The 17,578-nt window shown below is 29.5% G+C and overlaps 1 long non-coding RNA gene across 1 annotated transcript in view; it reads right to left on the minus strand.

Moving 5' to 3' along the window:
* Window positions 1-8,379: 8,379 nt before the first annotated feature.
* The window catches only part of LOC113363996, a 73,442-nt gene continuing 64,243 nt past the window's right edge, over window positions 8,380-17,578 (minus strand). The window contains exon 4 of the long non-coding RNA XR_003366003.1: window positions 8,380-8,462. This is a non-coding gene — a long non-coding RNA (uncharacterized LOC113363996). The remainder of the gene's footprint in view (window positions 8,463-17,578) is intronic.

Genomic DNA, 17,578 nt, shown 5'->3' on the forward strand with positions numbered 1-17,578 from the left:
GTAAAGTTCCAGCAATTTGCCTTAAGGCACGATGCCCATGCACCACTTGCTGAGTTAAAAATCTTCAGTATATTATCTTTGGAAAGTTTCTTTTACTGTCTTTTTGAAATTGGCGTGTCAAAAAGCTGAGTGACTATTAACTTTGAATAATGTTTCAGTTTTTGAAAATGTTGAGCACTGTTTATTTTTATTACTCTGTTTATAAATTCTATATTCAGGTCGTCGTGTAAGGTCTTATTGCTTATGAACCAGGGAGCATTAGTAATATGTCTCAAAATATTAAATTAGGCACCTTGCATTAGCACAATGTTTGATTTGCTTGCACAACAGCCCCACAGTTGAATGCCGTAAGTCCATATTGGTTTTATCACCATCTTGTAAAGAGATAAAATCGACATGCGTCTCCAAAACCTGTTCGAATTTTTATATTATTAAATTTCGCATAAATATAATTCTCGCGTGAGCCTGCGATCTAGATGCATAACTAGATATTTGACACAATCAGTACTTGGAATTGCTTGGTCATAAAAATTCACTCCTGGCCATGTTGTCTTGTTGAGTGTAAACGTTATATGGTTACACTTGCTCACATTGATTTTTATTCTAACAGTACATTTATAATTCTAAAATTAAAGTTGAAAATGCATTAAAACCTGTACAAATTTTTAAACTGCATAATAATTATTATCAGAGTTAAAATTCCATTGTAATTTCCTAATAACATTATCCACAAATCAAGGGAAGGCGAAACGAAATTCCCATCTTCGTCGCCGTGGAGTAGCGTTGCAATGAACTAACAAGTGTGAGCAGCAGCACGTGAGGATAGCATTACGACATTGCGGCTAGAGTATAACCGAACAGCTATTACACAGAGTTATGTACGACTGTGTACAGTAATTTTCATGAATCAACCAACCCGAAACACTCATCCCTCTGAGCAAAAGTGAATGTGCAATAAACCGAACAGACTCAAAACTTATACGACAAACGAGGAAGGGATGACGATGCTCTTGGAGGAGAATTACAAGTTTCAATGCCAAAGGTTTCAAAGGACCGATTCGGTACCTTATGCACACTGCAAGTAAATTGACATTGATATATCAATGTTAATTTCTGTACATATTTTATTTACATAAATAGTTTATTAAAGGTAGAAATTTTTTATCGAAATGATTAAATTCTAGGTAGTCCAGTCATTTAAGCTTAAATTAGGTAAAAATCGCGGAATTTGAGATACCAAGCTGTAGGTCTGTACATACTTATATATTTACACCTAAAAGTTGTCTTAAAACCTACATATGGTAAGGTGTACGCAACATATGTAGGTTTAGAGATAACTTTTAGGTGTCAATATACAAGTATTTACAGACTTACATCTGGGTATCTCGAATTCCAAGATGAACTTACTATAATGACTGGACTAAGGCACTTATTAGGAAAAGTTATTAACTGATCTTCAAATATAGTTTTTAAATGCATCGAACATTTGCTGAAGTAATATATACTTCATTTGATATTTCAAAATATAATTTTACTTGCAATGGATATTTATTATTACATTTGACATAGTGTAGGTAGGGAACAAAGTTTCAACTTTAACGTAAGTAAATACAGTGAAACCAACCCAACTAATAATAACTGTTTGAAAGGCAGTAATCCTAGTCTGTCTGACGGCAGGTCCATGATGTGAGAGCATTACTTATCAATGATTCTCTTATCCCAATTGCTTATTATTCCCATTACCGTTTTATTACTATCATTCATTCTTTAAAACATTTTCATGCATTTTCCTTTACATCCATACATTTTGGTTTTGTACTTTGAATTTCAGTTCCCTATATTCTCTCTTTCTGCGTAAATTATCAACCACCAGCATTCTTTTTTCACTCATTTTTCAGTTCTTCTATTTTGCCTTCAACGACGTTATATAGAAGGCACTCTTTTTGCAGAAGGAGTCTGATCCAAAAAAATAGTTTTTTTTGCTATTTTTGTAAAATTTGTCATCTGGTCTTGTTACTCTATATGCGGGGTTTATTATTTTATTTTTTTAAAAAGATTTTATGAATGCACATTATAAAATGTGCTGCATTAAGAATAATTCCTTTAACCTATTGAAGAATTAGTGCACTTATATGATTATACTCTGGAGCATTTATAATTAGGAATGTTATTGAAATATAATTCAAGATACTATTTTTTAAAAAAATCATATTTACTTTGTATATATGTAACCAAAAATAGACCATTGTCTATTGGTATTTAGAGTCAGCATTGGTAAGATATTAAACTATTTGCAATGTTTATTTAATAAAAAAATGAATTCAAAACCTATGATGATGATTATTTCACCTATGCCCCAAACAATTCTCAGAGCGCGATTACTCTATTATATAAACTCACCCCAACGTCTCGGTTCCAATAATATGAGTTGGGGCCGACAGATCAGAATTACTTGTACTTTCCCTTACTTCAGTTGAATGCATTTCAGAGAGATGTATAGAGGAGAAGAAAAAACAATATTAATTTTCCGCAACACTTGCAAATTTAAATAACCACATATAACTTAATACAATGTTTAGAACAAACAGCAGTTGAACTACTACTATATAAAACACTCATAATATTCAAAGTAATTAGTAAAATATCTTTTAAATTATTTATAAAGCTCTTGTTTTGTAAAGAAAATATTGAGAAAATATAATTATTTTTCAATGTTTGTTATAGTTTTTTAGAACAAGAAAATATCGGTCAGTTAAAAAATGCCTGTATCAGTATATGAATTTATGTAAAATTGTATCTAAATGATGTCTTCTAACAAATCCAATATTTCTATTACATGTTATAAAATATTTCTCCTGTCTATTATTCCATAACAAGAATTACATAGCCTACACACTTAAACCAATAATATAAAGGGATAAAGGGAGTTGCACAAATTCAAAAAGAGAGATCCACAAACGAATGACAGCTCGCTGACTCGGCTGATTTTCGTTTGATTCTGATATAATGATATCTTCCCAATAGTCTGAGAAGAAAGCATATTCAGACAAAAATACATGAGAAAATGAACTTTTCAAGTATAGTATAATATAGTATAGTATAGTATTGGTTCCCAAAAATAAAGAATAGTTCAGAATTTTGTAATGATACTACATGATAATTAAAATCATTACAGATCAGCAATAATTTTTTTTTAAATTTCAGTAGCAGCAATTTGTTTACAAATAAAATTATCTTCGTCGGGCATTGCTGCACCAATAAAAAGAAAACAGGTTATTCCATTTATTGTTTTATTATTTGCCCTGTTATTTAATATTTTATTTATTTGCCATGTTACAAAAATTGTAATAATTTATCACACAGAACTTTTTGGGGTGAACAGCACTAATAGTATTTATCACAACAGGTATTGGAATTTTAAGTTTTGATTGATGTTCAAAACGATAATAAAAGGAATATATTTCGGAAACAATCAGAACTTAAATTCTTGTCGCTTTTTTTAGGATGCTAGCTCAAAGTTTAAAGCTATCTATATTTAATTTTTTTATTAAAATTTGCCCAACATTTTTTATTAAAATTTGTCTAATATAATTTTAATTTGATGCTGCAATGCAGGAAAATGGCCCTTTTTACTTAAAAATATGTTTTGGATCTATATTCTCAAATAAAAATGAATATTAACAATTCAAATTAAATTGCAAATATAATGCGCATTATTTTCGAAGCTTATTATATGTGAAAATTTTGTTTTATATCATTTTTATCATTCAGTTTATTTTTCAACATATTTCAACGCTCTTATAGTCCTTCATATCGGTTAGTCTTTGTTCCGTGTCTCTGAAACGGATGGACCAATTTCTGCCAAAAACCGATCAGCGCGGTCTCCTTATCAATGGAAATCGAATGTTTTTTGAACAATTCAAATCGGTTGAGCGGTGCTCCCGAAAACGTCCACGAAAAGTTGTATCCACACCTACATACATACTATATACACATTTTAAATAGTATAATCTGTTTTCTCACAAACTTAATTGACATTATTTTCACTCCATGATTCGTGTCTCTGAAACGGATGGACCAATTTTTGCCAAAAACTGATCAGCGCGTCTCCTTATCAATGGAAATCGAATGATTTTTGAACAATTCAAATCGGTTAATCGGTGCTCCCAACGTTCACGAAAAGTTGTATCCACACCTACATACATACTATATACATATTTTAAATAGGATAATCAGTTTTCTCACAAACTAAATTGACATTATTTTCACTCCTTGATTCGTGCTTCTGAAACGGATGGAACAATTTTTGCCAAAAACTGTTCAGCGCGTCTCCTTATCAATGGGAATCGAATGCTTTTTGAACAATTCAAATCGGTTAAGCGGTGCTCCCAAAAACGTCCACGAGAAGTTGTATCCACACCTACATACATACTATATACATATTTTAAATAAGATAATCAGTTTTCTCACAAACTAAATTGACATTTTTACTCCTTGATTCGTGTCTGTGAAACGGATGGACCAGTTTTTGCCAAAAACTGATCAGCGCGTCTCCTTATCAATGGGAATCGAATGCTTTTTGAACAATTCAAATCGGTTAAGCGGTGCTCCCAAAAACGTCCACGAGAAGTTGTATCCACACCTACATACATACTATATACATATTTTAAATAGGATAATCTGTTTTCTCACAAACTAAATTGACATTATTTTCACTCCTTGATTCGTGCTTCTGAAACGGATGGACCAATTTTTTCCAAAAACTGTTCAGCGCGTCTCCTTATCAATGGGAATCGAATGCTTTTTGAACAATTCAAATCGGTTAAGCGGTGCTCCCAAAAACGTCCACGAAAAGTTGTATCCACACCTACATACATACTATATACACATTTTAAATAGGATAATCTGTTTTCTCACAAACTCAATTGACATTATTTTCAATCCTTGATTAGTGTCTTTAAAGCGGATGGACCAATTTTTGCCAAAAACTGATCAGCGCGTCGCCCTATGAATGGGAATCGAATGCTTTTTGAACAATTCAAATCGGTTAAGCGGTGCTCCCAAAAACGTCCACGAAAAATTGTATCCACACCTACATACATACTATATATAAACATACAAGCATCCATTATTTCTAAGGTATGCCGAAATGTTCAGAAACCTCTAAAACGTGAAGATGTGCCAAAAAATCATTTTCGATTTTTGGTCTATTACTATAACTTACCATGATTTGGAGTTTAATTATTAAACTTATTGCTTTTTAAATAACTGCCGGATAGTCTGGAATTTTTGATAGTCGAACCGACAAGCTGGACTAAAGGACTTCTACTGTATCTTGTATCAGCAGAATAGATGACGTAGCTATGTAATAATTATAAATACTTAAAACACTTTCATTTCCTATATCTTATCTGACTATATTTAAGTTGTCTATATTCTTATCTCGCACTATAGTATCTATTCATCCCTTTGTCTTCGAGAGCAAGAGTGGAAAATTATGTTGCCCGTATTTCGCGCAGGTCGCCAGACGGCTGTAAACCAATAATCACTCCAGAGATGGCGCGGCGAGAGAATACAGGTTTGAATCCCCAAGGGGGCCATTTGGCGTAACCACACACCAGTAGTTATCGCAAGATGTCAGTTCTCTAAGTACGTGGGAATGTATGAATTCATCGGCGTGTGCGTGTACGTGTGCCTGTGTGTTTTTATCAGAATTCGAGGTGTGCGGATCATTACATTTAGCCTTAAGACAGGTGGGAATATTGGGGTTGCATTTATGGTAAGACTGGTAAGAGAGAATATAAATGATGGATATTAATTGGTATACGAAAGAAGGGTTTCTAATTGTTCACTTCTTAAGGTACGTTACAAACTAGTGGTAAATGGCATCGTGCCTTAAGGCAAATTGTTAGCCTTAACTTTCTGTACGAATTTTTTTTAAAAAAAGCTTTAAAATTCTATTATTTAAATATAGATTTTTTTGAACTTCGAAATGTTTAAGAAAACTTGCCTATTTTGTTTTTTTATTTTGTCATAGTTTTTTTCATAAAAGTTATGAAGCTGCGTAGAGATGAAATATTGAAGCGTGTAAGTATTGAAGCCCCGCGTCGTAGACTAACAAATAAAGATTAGTATTGAACCCATATAAACATAAACGAAATTCGTACTATGTTCAGACGTCTTTTTGTTTTATTATATTGGCCATAATGGTGACAAACTTCAGGACATTAAGCTTCACACGGAATGGTTGCTACCCCTGGTAGAGGGGGTAGCGGAGTGTTTTAATTGAACTAGTTGTTCACTTCTAAAAGTAAAGTTCGCTTATTAACATGTAAATAACCAATAAAAATAAATATATCTTCTTTCATTATAACTTAGTAACAAATCAGTGATTGTAATTAGAACTGCAACAAATACATAATATACAAACAAATCAGTGTTTAATACAGTCCATAGCTACAAAGATTAAATTATAACCCAACAACCTGAATTATCGAAGGAGAGTTTTAATAAATTCTATAGCTACGTAACAAAAGTACATACTATATTATTAAAATCTCTGATAATTTGATGTACATATGTCTAATGATCTTTTTTGATTGTCCAATGACATTTTTTTTTGCTCTTTCCATTGGATCTCTGAAACCGCTAAACCTTCCTACTTAAAAATTTGATCAGTTCTTCATTTTTTCAATACAAGTAAAATGTTTTTTGTATTACTAATATTGAATGCTCCGTTCTCTCAAAAACTGAATTACCATTATTCGCACTTAATTCCTTGTGTCTTCAAAACGGCTGGACCTGTCTCTGCCAAAAACTACTCAACATGTCTCTTGATCAATAGAAATCGGATGTTTTTGAATCCTTAAAATCGATCGACCCGAAAATGTCGAAAAATATATCTTTTGAATTAAAATTTTTCTTTATTCTATAACTTCATCATACAGGAATACTGATATGGTTTTATTTATATGTATGAAAATATTAGAAGTGTCAGTATTCAATGAATAAATTAACTTATTAATAAGATGTTAATTAAACCATGTTTTAACTGAACTACGCTTTTTATGATCATTATAAAATAATAAATTACAAAAATAATCCCACACTGTGAGTTTTCTAACTGTTACAAAAATGCTATAATTTCACAAATTTCTAATTTCTAATTGTAACAAAAATACTATAATTTCATTGAACTTTAAAAGACAAGAAAATCATTCTAATCTCAACTATTTCCTATTTTCAGTGTGATTGGGCCATAATTTTGTAACAAACTACAGAATTAGTGTTTTGGAAACCCATTATAACTTTAAATAAATCTTATAATAAATAGGGAGCGCACCAAACCATGCTCTCGAGGCTATTTTTCTAGCTTCACTAATTACTGTTCAATCCTGATTTATCAACATGAGTGGAGAAATAATGGTTTCGATTCAGAATTGTAAAGAAAAATTTAATGCATTACTTTGACCTAATTAGATTTTATTTGTATCAACAACTAAGGTAAACGACTTTTATTTAATACGCCTACAGTTTCAAACTAATTTTGGTTAATTTATCAAATATTTTTAACTTCATTTTACAACTTTTTCATTTCATTGATTTTTGTATATTTACACTAAAACTATTCTTTTTTGCTCAAAATATTTTACTGAACATATAATTATAAAACACCGCTACTTCATATTGTAGAAATGTGTTTTCTTGTTGTTCATCGAAAATTTGTTATCTGGTCCTTTTTACTCCATACGGTATGAAATAGGACAAACTCTTATTTTTAGCATTAAAAAAACTCTGAGAAATAATAGCTACAATAAGTTCCATGGGCATATTTTTTACTGATTTATTGGCGTTTCGTCAAAAATAATCATCAGCAGAGTTGGAATAACTAATTATTTAATTTATCTCTTATGAAATTGCTTATATATTGAATAATCAAAAACTATATAGCGTCTTTTTCACGTGAAATTAAATAAATAAAATTACGCAGAGAACCCCTTAATCAGCGCGATTCCCAACAGAGACTTTAGTACATTTTTCTCACTTCTAAAGTCGGTTTTCTACGGTAACGTGAGCGACTTTCCTACTAATTATAAAGAAATAGGCGAATGTTGCTCAAAACTATCCAACGTAAGTATTTATCTAGGTATACCGAGTGGTTTTTAAAGATTTAAAATCGTTTCGGTCGTTTTTTGAAACACGTTTACGTAAGGTCAAAAAATCGACTCACATACATAGGCACACAGGATGATTTGAAATATTGAGAAAAACAAAGTTAGCAAAGCGGATTTTCCGGCAAAAACTTAAAATTCTTGTTTGTGGTTAATAATACAAATTCTATATTTAAAGAGCTAAAAGTGGTTCAACAGACCTTGAGGACATATGACTCCAACACACAGGTATTTAGGGCTGCATCTCGTGAGTTGCACCATCTCCAGAAAGCACATCCAAATAATAGCCAACTGAAAAAAAAATTGTTTAATTGAAATCAAATATTTCATGAAAATCGCTGAATGCATTCCCTCTGAAATCTCTAGAGAGATAATTCAAATCTGAAAGAACTGCTGCAGTCCATTTCATTATTATTCAGATTTTTACACTTTTATATAAAAGCTTCGGAGACAAAGTTAACAATAGGCGTTTGGATTATATTTCTTTTCCTTATTCAAGAAGCAATGCAAATTAGAATAACTTTACGGAAAATATATATACGTGGACGCCGACGAAGTTGCAGGTGTTAAGATGGGCGACAGTGGATATAATATTCAACATATCATTAAAATTTGCGTAACATCGAATGCATAACATTTTTATTTTATTATAAATTTTATGATTAAAACTAATGTAAAATATATGTGAGGTTTGGACAAATTCGAAGTGGTTAGTATCAGGATTCAAATTAAATTTGACAATATAATTGATAAAACATAATAAATGCACAGGATATGAAAATTGTTTGTAGTATTCTACACCATTCAAAATTATAAAAAAATTAGCATAATCTTTCATTAAATTAAAATAAAATCCAGATTATTTTCTGTATTCAAAAAAGTACATCGTTTCGTCGACACAAGCAAAAAGTTTTTTGAATCATTCAAATCGGATGCTCAAAAACTGTCATTTTTTACACATTTAGCTCCGTATATTCGAAACGGCTTGCGCTATTTTTGACAAAAACTAATTGCCACTTCTATCCATCATTACGAATTGAATATTTTTTTAATCATTACAATCGGATATCCTGTTCTCGCAAAAACCGAGTTTTCATTTTCTGCACTCTTTGCTTTGTATCTTAGAAATGGCTGGACCAACCTTTCCCAGAAACTAATCAGCATTAGTTCCCATTCGTAAGAAGTACTCCCGAAAACGTAGACAAAAAATGTATCCACACATACATACACACACAAACACATCCATTTTGTCTGAGATATGCCAAAATGTTCAGAAACTTCTGAAACGTGAAGATATGCAAAAAAAATATTACCGTTTGAATCTAATATGAATATTTTTACTACCAACACCGATACATTTCACAAATTTTCTATATATCTATATAGAAACATAACTCGGCGAATTAAGAGAAAAAGAACTTGCTAATTTATCGCCGGCTCTAAATATGCTAAATAGTTCGCGAAAGAAGAAGTTATATCCGAGCGGATTTAGATTACTTATGTAAATCAAGCGGAGATATTAAAATATATTAATTGGATACTTTTCGAAACTCCAGTTTATACGTAGCTGCTTAAAAATACATTGTGCTATGCAATAATATATCTGCATACATATTGCATAATTATCTGACAGAGAGATAACTATCAGAAAATTGGTAACTGTAATTAACAAACTTTTTAAATATAAAGCGAATATACTATAGTAGAAGATGTAGCATATAATTGAAAAAATAGAAGTTCATTTAATGCGTAAATATAGAAACATCTATAAAAATCATAAACTATAATGATTTTAAATGCAGATTTTTCAAGTCTATATTATAATTCAGTAGTTAGTTTTCTCTGTGTTGAAATGTACGATTAATTTCTTCGAGGGTAAATAATAACTGAAGTAAAGATTTATAAAACATCTTTATTTTTTTATACGTTTAGACGTAAAATTCTACGTCATCATCAGTGGTTTTGAACTTCTCTCGTGTGTAAAGAACTATTTTGTGTAATAAAGCACTAAGTATTAGTAGTCCTTTTTTTTTAAATATAAAATATTTTTAGAAACAAAATGAGGAGAGATATCAATCATCCGAATCACTTTTCAGATCAACATCAAATGTAAAAAAATAATTTGAGTCAAGATTTTTAAAGCATCTTTTTTTTCGTTTCGACGTAAAATTCTACGTCATCATTGATGGTATTGAACTTCTAAGACTAACACTGAAGCATAGTAATGACATTTGATATGTAAGTAATTATTAATGATTAGGATAAATCATTCATTAAGTGTGTCAGTGCTCACTTTTTTAAATATAAAACATTTTTTAGAAACTAAATGAAGAGATATGTCGATCATCCGAGGCACTTCTGTGTCGGATAATAATACATACCTATACATATAAGTAATTATTATTATTATTAAATAATTAAATAATTATCATATTTATAATATTTTGTTCCTTGATACGATCAGCTGAGCCATTTCTTTAGAATAAGCATAAAATGCAAAATTTTTCGTCTGCGTTTTAGCTAAAAATAATGTATTCAAAACGTGTTATTTAAAAATCGGGCTGATTAGTTTGGGACAAAGATTACAAAGAAAGTTTCTTTGTAGTTGATTGTTCAAAAAAAAAAAAAAAATATGGCGCATCTAATGAATCTTGGTATAACGATAGAATACCTGGCCTTAATGAACATACTAAAATATCTTACTCCTACAAAAAATGCTTCAAATATAAAAACTAATTAAAATTCAATTATTAACTTTCCGTAGGATAAATTATCGAATTTGCAAAAAAAATTAAAATGAAGTATATTTAGTATATCTTCACGTTTCAAATGATTCTGAAAATTTTGGCAAATCATAGAAAAAATGGATGTATGTGTACATGTATGTGCGGATATTATTTTAGTTGGAAAGGCAAGTCTACCGATTCCGAATTATCATTAGTCATATGCACATCATATTATCAGATATTTTATAGAGATTATAACAATAACTGCAAATTTTGTGTATATTGCGTACTAATGTTTACACGTCAGACTATGACGAGGCGCTAACGCGCTTCGATATTTCGACTCTAAAACAGCTATGAAGCAAAATTGCTTCAAAAAAGTTAAATTTTTTCAATAGATTTAAAATAAAAAAATTCATTAAAATCGTCATTTTTTTTTTCAAAAATTATAAAAAAATTATTTTTTCAAAGTTTTGAATTAATTTTAAAGTTTTTTTCTAATTCTAATTTTAGTTTTCGGTTCGAAAAACTAAGGCACGATGCAACGCACCACTTGTGCAAACATGTGTGCGTTTTCCAATAATGTGTAATACAAAAATTTGTTCAAAGTTGAAAAACCTGCAATAGTTTCTCACATTATGTTCTAGTGCTACTCGGTATGCTTATAGATAACTTAAATTATAATAATATATTGACTATATTAAATTATTATATAGGGCAATTAATTACACATGTCGCAAACTTTATAAATGCTGCCTTAAGGCAAAATGCAATCCACAACTAGTTTCATTTGCGATTCCTTTCCCCAAAGACAGACTTTTTACTTAATGCACATTGGCTTTTTCGTCTGGATGGGATGGCTCGTTCTACGTGCAACAATTGGAATTCCATCAAACGATTCAACGCGCGTTCGACTTCCGATGGAGTCTTTCATTATGTCTTTCTGACTAGAAGTCTCTGGTTAGAATCTAATCGGGCACTGAAAACAAAGTTCACTGCTGAGGTAAACAAAAGCTTTCAAAGTCAACAAATACTAGCTGAACAGAACAGAACGACGCAGTTCAATCTACAAAATAAGATATCTACCGTCGGGGAATAGTCGGAGGAAAAACTTATAAAACTGGTGATGAATGGCATCGTGTCTTAAGGCAAATTGCTGGAACTTTCCGTACCGTGATAAAATTCAAGGAATCTCAAATGTTTTCAAATAGATTCGTGCATTTATTATTCGTATTTTATTGGCAAAATGAAGCCAATATATAATTATATAATTTATGAGCAAAGTGCTTATAAACTGGATAAAGACGTTTATATTTACATGAAAACTAAATGAACAAAACTTAATCAAGCGTTAGAATGAAGTTGAGTGACTTAGAATGAAGGATCTTATCTCATATTTATAAGAATTATATACACTGTTGCAAAGTTAAAATTATTTATTTAAAGTATATAAGTGAGCTTTTGAATTTAAGCCAGAACTAAAATAAAATCCGAAGCATTTTCAATATTCAAAAATGATTTTTTTTTTTGGAAATTAAAAGAATAAATTGAAATTTTGAAAAAAAACCTTTATTTTCTCTAACCAAAAACAATAGTTTCGTCGACACAAGCAATTTTAGATCATTCAAATCAGATGCTTCTTTCTCTCAAAAACTGCAATTTTTTGCACATTCAGCACCGTATCTTCCAACCGGCTGGACCTGTCTTTGCCAAAAACTAATCACCACTTCTCTCGGTCATTATTAGATTATTAGATGTCTTTTGAATCAAAACTCGATTTCAATTTTCTGCACTTTTTGCTTTGAGCCTCCAAAACGGCTGTACCTATCTTCACAAAAAACTAATCGGAACGTCTTCCCATCAGTAGAAATCGAATTTTTTTTAAATCATTCAAATCGGTTGATCCGTACAGTGAAACGTAGATAATAATTATATTCATACATATGCACGCACACACACAAACACGTATATAAATCAATTTCTTCTAAGGTATACCAAAATGTTCAGAATCCTTTGAAACGTCAATAATCATCACCTTTTAAATAAGTTTTAAAATAAAATAAAAAAATGTTTAATATATATGATATTTTGGAATATTAACTATTGCTATAGACTACTATATTATTATGGGTAGATATTGTATTATATTAGTAAAGTTTTTTTTTAATCTTTTGACCAAAATTCTCTGGAAATTAATTTATAAAAAAACGTTATGTTTTGAAGAAGTATTATATGTTTATATTTAATTTAAAATAAATTATTATTTTGATTTTTCATGAAAAACTATAACAAAAGGCAAACATAATAGTATGCTTATAATTATATAATAAAAAAATATGTCTAATGAATATAATAAAAAATAATTAAGTTCAATGAAATACCCATCAATAATATTTACTGCAGAATTAATCCAAAAACCTATTAATTATAATTAGAGACATAATTCTAACAATATATGGAACCTTTGATAACAACTACAACGGTATTATGAACCAAAATCGTATGGCGATCGCAATAAACCAATTTACTGACAAATTACATTATTATCTGGAGCTGAGATTCATTACGTTTAAGTCTGCACTAATCTTATATACGAGAACGGGAAAACAGTGCAAGTAATCTTTCTTCTAGCACTTTTAATTACCAATATCGGCTATGGAGTGTTATCAGTAACAAACAGAACCCTAGGTGAATGCGGTGCTTTTTGTAGACAGAGAGCTGGTGGGTATATAAAGCTAAAAAGTTTTGGTATATACGAGTATATATATATATATATATATATATATATATATGTTACGGTATATGTGCATATGTCGGTGAATGTGCACATTTACCGGCTCATTTGGCGAATGTGATTTCAACTCGCGCATGTGCGGGTGAAATACTAATTCATATATTTATATTTATATTTATGTTTATATTTATATTATTTATTTTAGTCAGATGCATATTAATATATATTATTTATTATAAACTATTTATCAATTAACAATTTATCTATTAACTATCAACTATGAACTATTAACTATTAACTATTTAATTAATAACTATTAACTATTTAACCATTAACTATTACCTATTTAACTATTCTTGATTTTCTATTTACTAATAACTATTCACTATTTGCTATTATCTATTCACTATTTACTATTAACTATTCAGTTATCACTATTCACTATTTACTATTAACTATACATTTATCACTATTCACTATTTAATATTAACTATTCAGTTATCACTATTCACTTTTTACTATTAACTATTCTGTTATCACTATTCACTATTTTACTATTCAACTATTTACTATTAACTATTAACTATTCATTATTCTTTATTTACTATTAACTATTCAGTTATCACTATTACTATTTACTATTAACTATTCAGTTATCACTATTCACTATTCAACATTTTACTATTCAACTATTTACTTATTAACTATTAACTATTCACTATTTAACTATCCACAATTCCACTATTCTTAATGCACTATTTACTAATAACTATTCACTAATATTCATAATAGTAAATAGTGAATAGTGATAACTGAATAGTTAAATAGTAAATATATTTACTATTTAACTATTCAGTTATCACTATTCACTATTTACTATTAAGTATTCACTATTTACAATTCATCTATTTAACTATTAACTGTTAAACTATTTAGTTATCACTATTCACTATTCACTATTCACTAATAACTATTTACTATTTGCTACTAACCATTAACTTTTTAACTATTTACTATTTAACTATTTACTTTTCAACTATTAACTAGTTACTTAAACTATTAACTATTAACCTATAACTATTAAACTATTATCTATTCACTATTTAACTATTCTAAATTAATTATTCACTATTTACTATTTTACTATTAACTATTAAATATTTACTATTTAATATTAATTATTCACTATACACTATATTACTACTATACAATTCATACAAATTCGTTTTCAACTATTTAGTGCACATGCGCCAAATGCGCAAGATGCGCATGAGACCGATCCAAGTACGCACGTACACCATCCTTTTAATTTGATTGTTTGAGAACTCCACATTCACCTAGCGTTTTGGGGAATGTGCATCTTCACCGGTGAATGTGCACATTCACCAAGAGTGCACATTTACCGTAACATATTATAACAAATGTAATCTGAGTGGATAAATAGATATTAATTTAGAAATATGAACAAACAACACTCTTTTTTGCATTAACTAATTAAATAATATTTTTTACAAACGTTTCGAGACCAGGTTTATCTCATCATCAGTGTGTTATAATTTAAAATTTAAAATATGGAAACCTAAATTAGCATTATGTGTTATCGAATGTATATCGAACGACTTGTAACGGATAACACATAATGCTAATTTAGGTTTCCTAATTCCAAATTTTAAATTATAACACACTGATGATGAGACAAACCTAGTCTCGAAACGTTTGTGAGAATTATTATTTAATAAATTAGTGCAAAAAGAGTGATGTTTGTTCATATTTCCAAATTAATATATATATATATATATATATATATATATATATATATATATGTTGAAAGTGTGATTGATTGATTTCTTGGTGGGCGTAACATCAAGTAAAAAATATAAGTAAGGTAAAGATTTTATTAAAACATCTTTATTTTTCCATATGTTACGACGTAAAATTCTACGTCATCGTCAGTGGTTTTGAATTTCTTAGATTATCACTTACACGTATTAATACAGCTTGTAAAAATTAATAATTGGAAACAAGCACCAAATGTCAGTAATTTCTTTTTTATAAAGAATAAAAAATGAAAAAAAAAAATTAACAAATAGAATATTATATGTAAGCACTCTGCAATGCAGAGCCTAGACAAGAATCAATTCTTTAATAAAACACTTAGTCTTATAAGTTACTACTCAAAAACCAATATAAGCAACTAGGAGAAAATGCGTATTAACATGGAATTCGACGTCAGTATAGTGGTGAGATATATTATCAAATTTTACCTTTCATTTATATTTCGGCGTATGTTCAAAACTTTTTTTTTTCACTTTAATATAGCAACACACAAACTCACTAACTTGATTCACAAAGTATTTGCACTCGATATATAATTAATAATAGTACCGAAAGGTTATGTCATTTCTGCATTGACCGACCGAGATGAGCACATTGTGCCAACAGAACACGAACTAAAGAATTTTGGTAATGCAAGGTGTGATAAGTGATTAAACTAGGTGAAGAGGTCTCCACAAGTTAAAAATTGCCATCTAGTGTAAAATATTCTTCACATAACTGCAAGGTAATGATTTGTGTTGCATCATGCACCACCGTGCCATGTCATCCACCGTGCATGGGCATTGTGCTTTAGGCGTGTATATAGATACATATAATATGCCTTATATTGCGCAATAAAATTTTTCATTATTTATACAATTGGATTTCGATGTCTTACGAAATATCAATGATTTAAAAAAAATATTGTAAGTGTTACTGTAATTTATATTAAAAAATATATTAAAAATGTTTTCACAATTTTTATTATTCAGTTTATTTGAAATACATATATACTAGCATATTCGGACGCGCTTTGCTGTGGCTTTTATTAAAATGCACTGGATTGGAAAGTAAACATTAAGGACAGCCAACAATTCAATACTATTGATTTAAATTTTCCAACAGATTTAGATTTTCTAACAATTTACGAACCAATATTGAAATCTTAATATGTATATTAGGGTAGACTTTAATATGGATATGGCTCAAATGCATCCAAAATAATAAAAAAAATACGAGCATTTGTGCTCGTTAGGAGCAAAGAAGTTCGAAAATATCTATATTAGGGATCACTCTATATATATATATATATATATATATATATATATAGATTGTTTCTTTTCCGAACAGTAAATCCAATAATAAAAAACAATTTGTTTTTTGAAGATGTTTAATAACGACGTTTCGGAAATAGATACGTTCCATCATCAGGTTTATTCTGTCAAAGACAATGTATTTTAAAACTATTGACTAACATCAATTAATGATGGTTATTACAGATTATTTAGAAAAAATTATAAAGGAATGGATTATGCACCAGTGTAAAGAGTAAAGAAAAGTAACTAAAAAAGGTTTTATATAAAATTGAGAAGCAAAAATTATTTACCTGTAATAATTTACCTATTGAATTGACTTATCTATTGAATATATATAAGGTAATATTAAATAGAATAAGATAAGAATTCTCTCTCAAATGAAGAGAAAAAAAAAGTTGGAAAAATACAATCGTCAAGGCATTTCATCGAGCTGAAGATATAGTATATTGACAATACATAAGTCATCCCGATATGTGTTGCACGGTTACATGAACCTATCATTTTATATAACTCTCGCTAAAATAAAGTTCTTAACAAGTTCCATTATTTTGCTGCAACTACAATTCTCGATGTGTGTATATGTGGCAGTGTTGTGTATTGACTCTGTGACATGTCAGCTTAGACGACTCTTTTGCGAACAGAAATGAACTCGGAGAGCTAAACAAATAAAAATCATTTTATAAATGATTGTTTTTTGTATATGATTTTTTGTTCTCCCATAATTACTTACTACACTATATCTTACATTATTGTTATTTTATTTGTAATAGGTCTATTAGACAAGTGCTATGGGATGTAACTCGATAAGTACCTACT

Source organism: Ctenocephalides felis, unplaced genomic scaffold, assembly GCF_003426905.1.
Source record: "Ctenocephalides felis isolate EL2017-DRISC unplaced genomic scaffold, ASM342690v1 CF-g0.4_SCAFFOLD_00845, whole genome shotgun sequence".
NCBI classification, from domain to species: Eukaryota; Metazoa; Arthropoda; class Insecta; order Siphonaptera; family Pulicidae; genus Ctenocephalides; species Ctenocephalides felis.